General features: G+C 38.2%; 1 long non-coding RNA gene across 4 annotated transcripts in view; it reads right to left on the minus strand.

The window, feature by feature from the left end:
* The window catches only part of LOC308648226, a 159,958-nt gene that overhangs the window by 23,096 nt on the left and 123,193 nt on the right, over positions 1-13,669 (minus strand). For 2 of the 4 annotated variants that reach the window (XR_014021786.1, XR_014021789.1), the window contains exon 5: positions 238-369. The exons of the other annotated variants lie outside the window; for them this stretch is intronic. This is a non-coding gene — a long non-coding RNA (uncharacterized lncRNA). The remainder of the gene's footprint in view (positions 1-237; positions 370-13,669) is intronic. 4 annotated transcript variants of the gene reach the window in all.

Here is a 13,669-nt window from a genome sequence, read left to right on the forward strand (position 1 = left end):
AATTATAAGTATCTAAAATGAATTCAACAACTGAACACCTGATTATAATTTCATTAAAATTTTATAACTACTCTACTAATTGAAGTGGAGCATAATTTACTCTTTGTGTACTCAATTTATACTTTTAAAAATTAGCTTGTATCATCTTACATTTTCACAAAAAGAATAGTAAATTCATTGGCATTGCAATAAAACCCACGAATGTGTTCCAAAGGGTATACATAATATATTTCTCACCCTCTGAATATGAACATGGAAGAAACAACTCATTGAGCTCCATCCTAGATTCCCATATACCTATATGCATGGTGAGTTAGAAGGTTGTTGCCTATGTACAACAAATTCATCCTGGTCATGGTGAATTATATACTGCAAGAAATGATACATGAGTAAGATCACTTATCCTACATTGAAATCAGAATACTGGAAGAAAAACTGCCTCTGTCTCTCAATATGTCTCTGACCTCTAGGGGGAATATAATGATTTCTATTCATTCACTTCTCACCAACCACTCCATACATCTTATTCCCCACTAAAACTTAGGTACAAGTACATAGGGCCAACTTAATTTAATAAAAATTTTCTTTCCCTGTAATGTAACAAGCACCTGCTCTGCTAAAAATTGCCCCTCTGCCTCTTTGTCCATTTCCTGGGAACAGATAGGTCTACTTTGACTTTCTTCCCTGAGGATGTTTTTCTGAAGCTGTTCTAGATTTTGGCTAGCTTCTGATATCCACCTTTGTTGAGGTGAAGGAATGGCAACAGGAAGAATTAAGTCATGAAACTTTAAAGTGGGTGCAGAATGCAACTTCAGTTAAACATTGTCTGAAATTCTTAGGTGATGTTCCCACTCTAGTCTGCATTGGTTAAATCAATCCTGGATATATGGTACTTAGATCCCAATCCTACCTGAGAAGAGTAAATGGCATTCAGGGATGATAATACAGCATATGAGGGAAACACAACCATATTCTGTACAGTGCAATTGAAAACACTGAGACTGGTTAGAAAAATAAATAGAGGAAATTCATAAACACTTTCACTTACTTGAAAGACCTTCATGCAGAGGGTGAATCAGCCTCATTCTACAAGGAAGTACCATGGGATGCCATCTGGTTGAATATGAAGAACTTTCTAGTAATTTAGCTGCACTGAGAAGAAATGCACTGTCCCAAACCAACACAAGAAGCATCAGGCATAGGTTGATGCCTTGGGTGCTGAGCTAAAGGACCTTCAGGCCCTTTTCAATGCTGAAATGGTATGACTCTACAAAACTGACCCAATGGAGAAGTTTTACCTATGTTTATGGGAGGTTTCATAGTAGAAATAGATCTGCCCCCACTAAGCATAATCTCACATTGATCTTCTTTAAGTTCAGAATTTCTTCAAGGAAGATACATTCCTTGAAATGTATGCAATAATAATGGTTTGAAGTCAAAGAGCCCAAGTTTAGAATCTTAGCTCTTACATTTCGTTAGCTGTGCAAATTTGAAGAAGATAATGAGCCCAAGAACACTCAGTAATAAAATGGAGGATTATTAGTCCCATCTCATACAGTAGATGTGAGCATATGAAATCATCTTTATATTTCTGGTGTACACACTAGGTGACTATTGTTGCAGGAACATAAGGACATGGAACATAGACACTGTGACCTACAACTCTCACTACCAGACCTCATGAGGAGGATGACCACATTTTGGTAAATTCTCAATGTCATGAGTTCTTACGATGTATGTCAATTATCTGCTTCTAGGGCTCCCTTTTCCATCCAAGAACATGCACATTTCTATTTTTTTGGAAAAATAAAAAGGTTTCTCTATGGAAATTATGTAATAAATATATAAAGTCTGCAAATAAAATAAAAATCATAGCAATGGACATAATCAAAATTCATATGAGACAAAACAGGGGGAAGGCAAGGGAAATTATTCTTTATGAGTAGCAGAAATTCTCACCATGGTCATGCTTATGAAGATCATGCCACTAATGTAGTCCATCCAATTATTATTTTTATCTTTTTAAAATCAAAACGCCAAAATATGGAAACGTTGGTCACAATGATAATGAATATTGATTGTCTGATTTCTTTGCTAAAGAGATACTTCTCACTTCACTTTGGACATTCAGTTCTTAAATTCCCAAATTAAAATTCTGATTTTTCAAACAGGAGGATTATTATTTTTACATGTAAATGGTTGATAGGGTTGAATCAATTCAATGGCTGAGTTTGTTAACCAGTTATTCTGTATAGTATAACCCTTTTTAGTGATTGTTATATATAATTCTCTTTGTAATTAATATCCTCTCAAGTACTAAGTCTGTACTTAACATGGCTAGTCCATAATAAATTGGAATCAAAGATCCTTGATCTGGTTGGTCTTCATCATATTTCTGGGGCATTTCTGCCATGAATTTAGAATTTTGCCAACCTTTTTTAAAGACTCTACCAACAGCTGGTAGTTCTTATCAGTTTGAACAGGAACATGTAATGAGCACTGAACTAATTGTACCCATTTAAATTCTGTACACTCAAGAGGACATGACTAGATTTAATGCAAACATTTACTCCTAACTTAGACTTATAACCTTAAATATACCACTGAGTTAAGAAAGCTTTTCTATTTGGTTGAATTCCTGTAGAAAAGCTGGTTACAAAACATGACTTCATGCAGCATTAAAAAATGTTTGGCTTTCAACTTGTGAGTTGGGGATGCATGTTCCAGGAATGCAATTCTCTTGCTCTAGCATAAGTGCACGTGGACACAAGAGGGGGACAAATTGTCCAAAAGATTTGGGACAGACCCTGGCTTCCTGCCCTACCTTTATGTGGCAGCAATTTCCCTGCACAAATGGCAGAGGGCCTCACCTTGACACTCAGTGTCTGGCCTTGCCTCCCACATACAAACCAACAATCAAGAATGACCCAGTGGGTATTAAAAAGAAAGCTGGACCTAACCACATAGCAATTCTGAAGCATAAGCAGTGGCCACTGTAATGCTGCTGGTAGGAGTTTGGTAGCATCCAATTTAAAGTGGGCAAAATGAAATTCCTTTGTCAGGAGTCCTGGTGGAGCATTAGCAATTGAGTACATCTTCTCCCCTTGGTGGGTACTGCCATGGAACAGCATGAAAGCCATGTTTTGGCAGCAAGGTGCTACATGGTGCTACATTTTTCTAAAATGAAACAAGATGGATGATTTGGCCTGATACTAACAGGTTACCTGATATGTAAAATCACTTCTAAAAATAAAAACAAAAGATTTGAAGAAAGCTGTGATTCTTTCAAAAGGAGAAGTATGGTTAGATAACAAGGTTTTTGCTTGTCAAGAGTGGTGTTAAAACAGACGAGAAGTATAAGTAGAAGAGACTAAAATACAAAACCAAGCACCTAAAATATTTCAGTTTGTTCATAATTCAAAGACTGATGGATAGGGACAAAATCCCAGAATAATTCAGAGAGACTGTGTTTGTGATGAGTGAAAAGGTTGTTTTATCTGTTAAGTTATTACAGAATTCAATAAATACCAGCACAAAACTAGGAACTAAACTAGGCACTGTACAAGCACAAATATAATAGACCTGCCTTCAGAAAAATCTATTCACAGAGATTGGGTATAAATCCTCTGGACATCAGAGAGAAAGTGTTAAAAATGAAAGAAATTTGACTAAAGGCATTTAAAAAATATTGCAGAAAAATATGTTTTAATTTTTTTAAAATTTCTCAGTGTAGCATTGGGTCTTCCCTGTCTCTTCTCTGACCCACCTCCGTCCCATCAGATTTCTTCACTGGTCAGAAACATTGCCTCACTTTCCTACAAAGGCAGGGTCTTTGTTACCTCTGTGTTCCCAAACTAATTTTCAAACTATTTATCTAAAAATGTGAGCATAGTCCTAGAAGGGGTTCAAGATCAAGGTAACACAAACCCAATGTTTCTTCTCTAAGTTGTATGTTAGAGTTTCTTTTACTAAGAAATTGTGATACCTCAAAGAACCTAAATGAGTACAAAGGATCCCTTTGTTGATGGCCACAACTAAGCTCAGGGAGCACAGATTCTGGGAACAGATTGAAGAACAGGGCCAAGCTTCTGTTCTCCAAGCTCCTGGTACAATGCGATCAAGCCATTTTATTACTTGTTATCTAATTTAATCTCAAAGTGTATTTGATTTGAAAAACTCAATGCTTATTAGATTAGAACCCCGGAGTTGCTTGAGACAACACAGGATGAGGATATAGAGTGTGTATGCTCCACGCAGGCTAACAAAAATGGAGTAAAAACCTGTGTAAAACTTTTTCTTAAGATGCCCAAGATTTTAAAAGGAAAATGAAGAACCTGTCAATGGGGCTGAAATTGAGCCACTCAACCAGGCTCAATGTTTATAAATGAGGAAGAGCCAAACCAATAATAATATTGTGGCATTGATTCTTCATGGTCTCAGTCACACCCACCTCATCACTTAATATTTTTTTCTCCTAATATGTGTTCAATTCCTTCTTGATGGTTTGGCTCAGCACTTAGAAAATGGAGCCAAACCATATCCCTTTGGTTGGACTCAAGCTTGGCTGGACTTTCAGTGACTTCCACATATTAAGAGCCATCCTCACAGAAGGCTTCATATAATAATAAAGCTACTTACCTAACAAGGAAGAAGAATCATATTTCTCCACTGGTTCTATTAACCAGTCTCTGTGCTTAGGGCTGTATGCACAGTATGTCACTCAGTCTTCACAATAGCACTCCAAAGTACCTAGCATTAGTTCCATTTTACAAATAAGGGAATTGAGGCAGGAAAGTTAGAATTTCTCTGTAGTCACAGAACCAGTCAATGGTGGCCCTTGATTCTGTCAACTATGCTCAAATTGCTGAAGGTTCGCAGGATGTTCTGCCATATCTTGAGGCCTGGCAAGTTAACATTACCACTTTCATAAATTCAGAAACCTTCACATCATTGAAATATGCAAAGACCAGCCAGCATGTGCCTAAACAATTGATCACTCACTATCTTCTGAGGCCGCCCAAGGAACTGAAGTTTCACAAACAAGCAACCAGTAACTAACCCCTCCCCCTCTGCCACCACCACCTCCTGCAGCAGCAAGAAAAAAAAAATTAGGTGTTGTGCACCTACACTGAAGATTGCTTTTTGATGTATAAGTGTTTGTTTCTTTTTTAATATAATTTATGTAGTCTGATGTCCCTGTATGTAGTATTTGTGGAGAGGTTACACAAAGTGTAACCTACCTCAGTTCAAACCCAAAATAACCTTGGTCCTCTCATCCCTGAACTTCAAAGTCAGCTCCATTCTCCCTGCTGCCTCTACTGTGGTGACGACAGTGGTCACAGGCCAGGCAGCCTGGGTGGTCCCCCACAACCAAGCATTCTCTGAGCCAGGGAGCAACCACATGCCCTCTTGTGGGGTGGGGCAGTGAGGAGAGAAGAAAAGATAGAGCTGATAAATACACCCTGGCTTCCCCAACTCCCCCTTGGGGAAATTCAACTATATACAAGCTGACTGCTCACCCAAGCCAAAGGGTTTGACAGTGTAGCATTGTCCAGCATAGCCTAGGGTTTTTCCTTCCTTACTACAGTGCAGCAACATGGGAGGCCATCTGGCATCTCATGGGTGGTGAGAAGATCGTGAAAACTGGAAGAAAAGGGACCCAAATGCTAAGAGACTCTGCCCTTCACAAACCAACATTTCTAGCTTTATATGTCCACCATTATTCCTCATTTTATATTTCTCTGAATAGTGGACTCTAGGACTTGTGTGTTTTCTGAAAATGGGGAAAATATGACACATTTCTCCCAAATCTCTTCAGCTCCAGCCTGTTGTAAAGCATCGATTTGTAGCAAGCAAATTATATTCTTTAAGAGAATTCAACTGGAATCAGCTTTAGCATCTTCTAGATGACAGGCAGGAGATCTCAATGAACACCTACCCTCATCCTGGGTACATTGCTCCTCTGGACACACAAAAAAAAAGATGTTTAAACTCAGGGTAACTTTTCACTTGAATCAGAAAGGATGTAATAACTTCATTCCAGTTATGCACTAGATTTTTTTCCTTCTCCACTTCTATTAAACTTTAATCTGGGGAATATTACCCAGAAAAGCCTGGGAGGAACAGAACCACCAGCCTATGAAGTTTTGAGGGAAGTTTCTTTTCTTTATGAATCCTAAAAAATAAACAATCCTTGTATCTGGAAGATTGAAAAATATTTCCAAGCCTTTTCAAAATGGCCTGTAGATATTCTAAGGCCATGGACTGGAGAGAGGGGAAGAACTGATTTTTTTTTTTTTTTGAGACTAAAAATACATTTGCATCTCTGTCTAACAGATACAAGGAGCAGATCCCATGGTCCCAGGTTACACATCTATTTTTCTTCTTTTGGTTTCTTTTGTTGTGAGATCCAAGCTGCTTTGTGCCCTTCTACCTTTACAACTGTTGAACCTCTTCTACAGTTCTGTAAAATGCAAAGAGGCCATTTCCAGATTACCAGCCAGCAATGCCACTTTTGTGCTGAAGCTGATGATGAACATGAAGGAGAAAGGTATTCTCTCATCCACATCTGGAAACACCTCCCTTCTTTCAAATAAAGCACATGTCATTCAAATCTAGCCAAAGCTTATTTGGCTTTGTGCTCTACATAGTTTATATGGTTACACAATTTTTCCCCTAAATCTATAGATTGTTTTTTTCTCCCTGACATTTTTTCTTTTTAAAATTTTGGTATATAAGAAAATAACCTTCTGAATAGAAACTGTATTAGCCTTAGCTATGAGTCCCAGGTGTATCCTAATTAGCTTTAAAGCATATATATATATATATATATATATATATATATATATATATATATATATACACACACACACACACACACACACACACACACTCTTCAAGTTGAAGACAGCTAAAGCAACTAGCAGCCACAGTTTGGGCTAATTAACTCTTCTGGTAATATCTAGTGACTGGAAATTGTGGTCTCAAAAATGCTATGATGATATAGCTACCCAGAATCTTATCTGCTCTTTTATCTTCTTAAAAATTAATCATCTTTGTAATGATTAACAATCTGAAATTATTTTTAGCTCTAGCTCTTATTTATTCTTTTCCTCTTCATTTATGTATACTTGACTATCTTCCAGCAAAACCTTCCAATCTTTGCTTAAAATTCTTTTAAAAAAATTCCATCACTCTTCTCCCCAAACATGGGCAAACATACACCAAATGGGGCAAGTGAAAGGAATAATGTGTCCTCTTCATCTTGAATTTGGCATTCCCAGAAGCTAAGGCAAACTAAGGCAGAGCAAAGAAAGGGGGAAATCTTGCCAAACTCCACTGGCTTAGAAAAGCCTGGGAATCTTAAGCTGCCCTCTCCCATCTTCCTCACCTCCTCAAGGGAATGTTGTATCTGCTCAAAGCAGGTTTTTATCTCTTTGCAGCTGATTTGCAGTATAAGGAAAGCCACACCTAAAGTTTTAGGACCAGCATTTGTCTGGTTCCAGAAAAGACCAACTGTAGAGGACTTGATCATGCACAACTGTCCAACCTTCAGAGATAGCTTGAGACAGACAGCAAGTGGTCCTGGAAATATTATAAGAAAAATGCACTCAATCTTACTTACCTTCATTCCTACCACCCTGTAGGAGAAGGTTCCTTTTTAAGACAACCTATATTTTGCCCAACTTACAGTTTACATGACGCAAGAAGGGTATTCAGATGACATACACAAGAAATCAAGGTCTCTGATATTATATGGAGGAAAGAGAATATTAGCACAGAAATTCAGAGGACTAAACTGTAATCCCCTCTTTGCCATTTGTGACTTTGTAGAAAACAGTTTCTTCACAGAAACTTAAGCCAGAGTATTTCTAAGGCCCCTTCTATCTATAAAGGTTCTGTGAGGGGATGTTTCTCCCAATTACCTCTTTGAAGACCAATTGATAACTTCTGTGCAGATACAAAAGAAAGGAATCAGGCTCAAGGAAATGAGATTTATACTTCATAGGACTTAGGTAGAATATTCAAAGACACATGTTTACCATGCTTTTCTGAAATCACAAGAGTCCTTGAAGGGCCAATGTTGGTTATAATGCCTACAAGTAATAATGTCATTTTTTTTTTCAAATTATCAGTTCCTAGTCAGAAGGTTAGGTTGAGATTCTCTAGTGCAGCAATAAAGCAACTCTAAAAGTTGAACTAAAATGAATATATATGACTACAACAATAGAAACACCAAATGAACATTTTAATCCTTATTTTGTGCCAGACACGGAGCTAGGGATTTCTGCATGTGTTATCTCAGCTTAGCATTATACACACGCTCTGTCCTCTCATTCTGTTCTCCAATTATCCCCCCAAGCTGGCCTGCCATCTGCCCACCTCCTGCACAGAGATGTTGTATGAGGCAGGACCTTTATGCACAGGCACAGCCAGACCCCATCTACCCAAAGAATGCCCATACCTTTCTCCCAACTCACAGGGTCCTTCCTGGTCAGAAGGAAAGAGCTCCATATTTGACACAAGGAAAGAGGTCTCAGTGTTTATCTGCCTTTTCCCAGCTGCTTCCTTCAAGTCTCCAGGAGTATTTTGTCTACATAAGGAGGGATACTCCAGTGTCTCGATCAATATCTGCAAAAGCTTTTAAACTATAATAACTATGGTCTTCAGCACTCAATGTATTTTGACAAGAGCACCTCTATGCCAAGTGAAGTAGGTATACTCTCAGGTAAGGATTTTTAGACTCATTCCTTGGCTCCAAAGTACTTTCAGTAGAAAAGCCCACAATCATTAAGCCAAATGCAAAGGAAAATGCATCCCAATGATACAGTTTTAATTCCCTATAAGTCTAACCAGTACGAACTTCATCACTACATTGTAGTGCTGCTAACTAATGAGTTGAATCTTGGCAGACCATTAATCTTAATTTTGTAAACATTGATTTTTTTTCCCCTGGATTTTGAATGGAACTAAAATTAGCTTTTTTTTTTTTTTTTAATGTAACCTCTGTTTCAACTTCCTGCTACAGGGTATTTTATGACAATAAACAGCTCTATCCTTGACCAAGGTCTAAAAAGAAGTCAGAAGAGTTCTGGGAATAAAGGTCCCACCTCTCATCTTGTTTCACACGCTTCCCTTCTCCCTTCTGGGACATGGAGTAGCCATTGACTGCTAAGGAAATTCACTTGAGACTCAATTAAAACTACTGGGTACAGAGAAGAGGAAGCACATCCTCACCTTTTCCTCTCCAGTAAGGTCTGTTTCCAGGACCATAAGGACTTTTGTGGGCTATGGTTACAAGACAAAACCAGGAGGCCCAACCCAGGACTCACCCATTTGATAACTGCTGAATGCCTTCTAGTTTCTCTTGAATGTACAAAAGGCCTAGAGATCAAAACTGGAAGTCTGGAAGGATCTCTCCACAAAAGGAGTATTCATGGCTCCCAATCTTCCCTCAACTCTCTCTGGGTTCTCAGCGATTGCTGTCGAGCAAACACAGTTTAGGGAGCACCAATTTTATTAGCATAGAATGGGGACTTTCGATTGTGCTCTGCTAAGTCAACCAAGAAGGTAAAACAGGCTATATATTCCATCCCTTCTTCCTATTTTCCTCTCTTTTCCATACTCCAGAAGATTTCAAGACCTTTCCTCTTATTTTCCTCCAATCTACCATGTTGTAGCCTCTAAGATATTTCCTCCCATTCTCTACTCTACCTTTATTCATTCTCATTATTTCATATCTATACTGATAAAACACCAGGCCAGGCTTGGAGCATTCTTAGCTCACTTAGGCCAGACCAATTGCATTTCTTCTGTAGCATCATCGTGAATTTATCACTTTTCCCAATGTTTTCCTGTTATTCACTGAAATTTTAAAAGTAGTAACCAAAGGGGAAGAATCCTAAACATTCTAAAAGCCTCTCACAGTCTACTGTACTTGTGATGCTTCAGAGAAAGTATCTGATAGCCAGACAGCAGACAGCCTGGTAGAAATCCCAGGTCTGTTCCATACTGCTCATGTGTCCCAGGACACATTACCTAACTCTCTGTTCTCATTTTTTTCTCATGCATAAGTTAAAGATACAATAGTCTCTACCTCATAGGAAAGTTGTAGTGAAGATTAAGAGAAATACTATATGTAAATCTTAACCATGGGGCCCAGCACATTTTAATAAATGTTAGCTATAAAACAAAAACATTCAGAATTGTTTCAACTAAAATCATATCTTCTACCCCAGTTGAATTTTTAAAATCATATCTTCTACCCCAGTTGAATTTTGAGGGTTGTCACCCTGTTGCTACACCATTCCATTTTCAAATATATTTAATTCTAGAATCTGGGGAACATGGAGTGTGGTGTGGGTGTGTGTGTGTGTGTTTGTGTGTGTGTGTGTGTGTGTGTGTGTGTGTGTGTTTAATCTCTCCTTTATCCACTTGTTTCTATGGGTGAAATCAAGTAATAAATGTCAACTCTTGATAAGGTATTATCAGTCAACACTATGAAAAATAGAAATAAGTAGGAATTCAGTCCCTGCCTCCAAAATCTACCTGAAAAAGAGGATATACATTCAACAATAAAATTATAGCCATATGAGAATTGGTTCATAAACTTGTATTTCTCACTGATTAAGTGGGCGGTACAGACAATTCCTTGATAGTTGAGATAACGCCTCCCTAACAAGGTGTAGGTCGGGTTCAGAGAGCAAGGAGAGTTAAAGCTGGACCTTGACATGGGCCTATCAGATAAAGGATGCAGGATAACCATAACCAGGAGGGAAATTTCAGAAAGAGTGACCCAGGGACTGGACAGAACAAAGCGTATTTAGTAGATAATTAAGTTCAGAATGTGCTTGAACAAAGCAGGAAGATATTGTACAGGAAGATATTCAGTGAAAAACAGTGGGATCATCATGTTGAGTTCACTGGCTATAGGCTTTGGCTTTGAATTTCCTTTGATTCAGGTGTTACAAGGGAATTTCGTCTGGAAAACAATTTCCTGGAAATTGATAATGATTCACTAAAAATTGTGTTGAGGCTACTGAAACCACTGGTTATTAGGGGGAAAAAGACATGATTATTAATTTTTGCCATTTAGGAGGAAGAGGTGGCCTACACATTTTATATCTGCAATACAGGCAACGTAAACAATGGAAGTCAGGAGGGCAATTTTGCCAAAGAGTGACATGATAAAGGAGATATTGTAAAAAGATTATTTGGCACCAGATCACAGAATGAGCTATTGAGAGAGGAGAAGGGGCAAGAAAACCACTTTGGAGGATAGCAACCAAGTGAACATGAAAGAAAGAATGAATGTAAAAGATTTTACGAATAAATCAATATACTTAGCTTGACTTCTAAAGGGTCTTCAAACTGAGTTACAGCATTTTGATTCTTGAGAAGAGTGCTATATTGGACAGCTCTTGCATTAGCAAAGATTAGTTTATTTAATTCTTCTATCACCTAGCAGAGGGCAAGGTTAGAAACATCTGAAATAGAGTACAAGTAAGCTCTGCTAGATGACAGGTAAGGGACAATTTGAATGCAGTACATGCCTCACCTCAGTGGATATTGGTTAAAATGGTACAAGATTCACCTGGGAAAAACGGGCCAACTAGAGGCAAAGTGACCTTGAGCAAAGATGGTAGAAGAGACTGAACATACAACTTGCTTTTTTCATGATTTGACCAGCTGCTCTGGTCTGAGTTATTTTACTCACTGATACCTTTCCATCCTGTGATAAGGTCACCATGTGTACAAGGACCACCATTGCAATGATACCAGGGTTGGCAAAGACACAAGGTTGAAGCCAGTTCTACTTTCAAAGACAAGTAACTCAAAAGGCCCTGGGAATATAGGAAAAGGGGAAAGAAAACTATAACATCACTATAATTTTTACTCATTAACTGATTTATCAAGGGATCATAAGGTATGAAGCTCTGAACCAAAAAAGCATTTCAAAAGTATAAGAATGATGTATATCTTCCCAAAACATACACTACACCTGGGAGAAAAGATATATCTTTATCCAAATTAAGGAATACAGTAAGAAAGGCACAAGCCATGTTCCACTAATGTGGCTGCCTTGTGTCTAATGGTCTTAGTGTGCTGCTTTCTGGAATATGACAAAATATCATAAGGTTATTCTCAAGTTGGGTGAAGGAAAGTATGACTTGGGGAATAGGAATTATCCCTCATATAAGTGCTGAATCACAGCGGATTTCCAAGGCAAGATGAATGGTAGGCAAAGGAAAGAACAAATGAGGACTAGCTTATTCAGAGAAGAACTGGCTCTGTCAAGGACTCCCTCTTTACGGCACAAATGTGTCGATTATATGTCTCCAACCAAGCCAAGGAAAAGATGGTTGGGACATTTCTTTAGACAATGGCCCAATTGAAAGGTCACTTCCTGCCACTATCTGTGCCCCTGAGGGGGAATCCCATACTGGTTCCCAGTAGACAGTGACTGCTATGTTGAAAGCCCAGCTTCTGAATGAATGCCTGGCTGCCCGAGTTACAGGCTTCTACTTCAGGGTTGAGAGATGAATTAAAGATACGTATTCATGCTTAAATGTACTCTGAAATATAAAGCAATCTGTACAATTTTTCAATTCACAATCATTGCAAAGTAGCTGTCAGTGTTTTCCTATATACTTCATTTATTCTATGATTTTTCGTATCATCTGAGAAACAGAAATTCTTTGCTCCCAAATGAGCAACATTTTGAACTCAACCCTGACCCTCACATGATAAAAATCTGTGCTGTTGAAAAGAAACATAAAGTGTTTTATTGTTTTGTTCTGTCTCTTCCCCTAAAAGCCATTCAAGGGCAGAATCCTGTTGCCTGTGTTCACAATGAGGACGACATAGAAAGAACATGGTATTTTAGACAGAGCTTTCAGAAAAATCCATATAAGGGCAAAAAGAAACATTTGATGCTGAATTCTTTCCTAATTCAAGACATTTTCAGTCCAGTTTTTATTTTACTTTTTTAAGAAAGGGTATAAAAAGAATTCCAGGGCAAAATCCTCTTGGGATTTCTTGTGTGAGCTGAATGTAGAGATGAGCAGACATTGTCCAAGTCACTGGAGGAACCCCAGAAAACCTGCACCTCTCTTCTGTACACCCACTTAGCACTGGCCTGCACAAAAGAGCATATCCCTTCCCTGGTTCACATCCTCATCCCCTGCATCTCAACATAATTCAATACTCTAGCATTTTAAATATGCTGATATGTTATTTTGAAACTCTCAAGTTACTTTAAAGGAACATTACATAATCTAAGGCAATGTTTATCTAAGCAGAGGATCTGTGCCACATTCACCTAGGGGTTTATTAAAATGCATATTCCTGAGTCCTTGCCTGAAATTAGCACATGTGGCATATCTGTGGAAGAGTCTTGGGTACCCAGACTGTTAAGACAGGCATTACTGTGGTCCAGATCCATAGTGAAAAGAGTGCTGGACTTTGAACTCCAGACTTAGTTCCACAATTAAATATTCATTGTAGACTTCAGCCAGTCTTTCATTTTTCCAATTCAGCTTTTCAACATCAGATCATTGAGAGGTAATAAATGGATAAGTATTTGTACTCTTTTTTAAAATTTCATGAATGTACTTGTGAATTCCCTAGTTAGATGATAAACTCTGATACCCAATAATTTCTTTATTGT

This window comes from Spermophilus citellus (genome assembly GCF_964194105.1).
Source record: "Spermophilus citellus genome assembly, chromosome: 1".
Classification (NCBI taxonomy): domain Eukaryota; kingdom Metazoa; phylum Chordata; class Mammalia; order Rodentia; family Sciuridae; genus Spermophilus; species Spermophilus citellus.